Source organism: Montipora foliosa, chromosome 11 (genome assembly GCF_036669935.1).
Source record: "Montipora foliosa isolate CH-2021 chromosome 11, ASM3666993v2, whole genome shotgun sequence".
Classification (NCBI taxonomy): Eukaryota; Metazoa; Cnidaria; class Anthozoa; order Scleractinia; family Acroporidae; genus Montipora; species Montipora foliosa.
This window is the reverse complement of record NC_090879.1, coordinates 4,879,452-4,881,951: the sequence shown is the minus strand read 5'-3', so window position 1 is coordinate 4,881,951 and position 2,500 is coordinate 4,879,452. Positions and strand designations below refer to the sequence as shown.

Genomic DNA, 2,500 nt, shown 5'->3' with positions numbered 1-2,500 from the left:
GAGTCTTATCCAGCTCAGTGGAAGAACATCTGAACTACAATGTAGTAGTCAGAAGGTTGTAGGTTTGGCTCCTTCAAAGGAATGTTTTTTAGTAAAAATTAATCTGCATTTCATTCACTGGGGTTAACACAGAGCGTCTCTTGCAATGCAACAAAAATATTACTTCAGTCTGTATTATTCATCACTTCAAAAATACAATCTTCTGTAGTTCAAAAAGCAACCATTACTTGTCCTTCTTCTGTTTGGAAGATTCCTTGAAGAAGTCACAAGGTGGGGCTGCCAGCTTGCAATTCTGTTACAATACCAAGCTACAATGAAGAAGTACCATAAACACCTGCAGATAAGCTGCACCCTGGATTTAGCAGTTCAAATTTTGGGAAAAAAGTTTTTTGAAAGAATTCGAAAGAAATCCAAAGTCAAGTCTTCGTCCACTGTTCATCAAATGTAAACTCACTATTAACATTGAAACAGAAAATACTTCAAAGTCTTACCCACAATTTTAGCACTTTCATAATTATAATGAACATTGTTTCTACCAACATTGACATATGATTTATCTTTTTGTGGTATTTTAGACTGACCAAGTGGTCCTCGATGAAAGGATTTGGAAAAAGATGCTTTTGCTTTGTTGCAACCCTCAACCAAATTAAGGTAGATGTACTGCAGTAGGTTTTTAATTAAAATTAAAGTTTTCCCCATTTCTCAGCAAAACTGACTTGTCCTCAGAGGGGAGGGGTAGGGTTGCTCTGGTACTTTTGCCCTTGTGGTAGTAGAAGTAGTAAATGGTATTATCTAAGGGCCTGTTTACATGGAGGTGGGGTCGAATGATAGCTCGCATTTACCTGCAATCTTACCACCCCAGGATCCTGGGTGATCTTTCTTGAGGCTACTGCATGGTTGCTATATATTAAGTATGTAAACAGGCAAAATGGCGGGTGAAGGACGCATTTTGGCAATTAATTGCTTTTTTAGTCTCAATAGCTTCTCTTGCTTCAACTTTTCATTGCTGTGGCTTCTTATTAACACTTTTAATGCGGCAATGTCGACGTCTCTGCCAACGGCAGAATATAGTGACACAAACCGACCTTGGGTTGGTGGGTTACCCCACCATCAAGCGTTTACATGACAAAATGGCAGACCGGGCAACCTGCCACAGCGGGTTAACTCAGCTATCATGTAAATGCAAGGTTGTTAATTTGTCATGATAGCAACCATGCAAGTCCTTACAAACAAAATAATTCAGTTTCCAGGAGTAGGCATATAACTATTTTCAATTATGAAACTTATATAACTAGATCTCTTTCCTGCTTTACTGAAATCAACTGCTAAGAGATCCAAATGGATCCCAGGGCTTGAAAATTCTTCTGAAGTCTTTCGATCCATGGGCTAGATGGCATTGCTACAACCCACAACCTTGTTCATAGAGTCTCTTTCTCAAGGACAATGGAGACCCTGGGAACTTTAGCCCAGTGTAAATTGTATGTATACATTATTGTTAAAACTGGTAAGTGAGCCACTCTTGTGTTAAAGCGCACACACAAAAAAAAGCTTGTGTAGCTATGTCAATAATGTATTTAATCCAGTTCTGAATTTTGAGTACTGCAGGTTCAATTCATGGCTGGGATTTTCTTTTGAAACAACACAACAGTATACTAAAAAAGCCAACTTTCAATGTGAGAATTGCTAGGCACAAAAAATTGATCAGCCACTTCTCCACGAGTAAGTTCAAGAACTGCGATTTTACAGCAGCTTAATGCTATAAACCCACAGGGCTTAGATAGGTACTTTTTTCACTAGTCAAGTGAAAACTTTTGCAAGCCCTGGGAGTTAGGCAAGCAGATTTTTGTACCACTTTCAGAGAAAGAACTCTTATGTTCCTGTCACTCCGAATTTACTGCGAGTGTCATAAAATCATTAAAAAACTCAGAAGTGCCCATGATGAAACTCAAAATGATGGGAGATATGTCCAGGTTTGACCCTAATTAGATGCACGCGGATTTCAATAAGCGTCATGAAGTGTCCCCTTGCTCTTCTAGCCAACTTCAACATCACTTGTGTCTCAGAATACAGACAATTTATGTCACAAAGTGTCCCCCAAATTCTACTCTTTAAGTGAAGATTAACTGCTGAATTTACCCAAAGCTAAAAATAACTCTAACCTTTATGATTACCTTATTGTTGAAAATACAATGTAGGTAGCAAATGCTTAGACTTAAAGGGACACTTTGTGTTGGATGTCAAAATTGGGCGTGCATCTAATTAGGGTCAAAGCTGGACATAAGTGAATGATGGTTGACTTATTTAATATTCCCCAAATCATTTCATCCGCTATTTAAAATTTTACAGCGCATAAACTTTTTCACACTCTCCAAAGTACAGTGTAACATACTGTGTGCATCAGAAAATCAACAGACACTGAAATCCCCATAAAGGAAATCAAACAAATTTAATTTCATGGTTGACATAATCTTGCTAAAATCATTTTACTTTCCTACTTTTC

At 37.9% G+C, this 2,500-nt stretch overlaps 1 protein-coding gene across 1 annotated transcript in view; it reads right to left on the bottom strand.

The window, feature by feature from the left end:
* Nucleotides 1-2,428: 2,428 nt before the first annotated feature.
* LOC137974890 (transmembrane protein 180-like) overlaps nucleotides 2,429-2,500 on the bottom strand; it is a 32,502-nt gene continuing 32,430 nt past the window's right edge. Inside the window, exon 17 of the mRNA XM_068821895.1 lies at nucleotides 2,429-2,500. This exon is cut by the window's right edge and continues 353 nt beyond it. The gene's annotated coding sequence lies outside the window, so the exon portion shown is untranslated.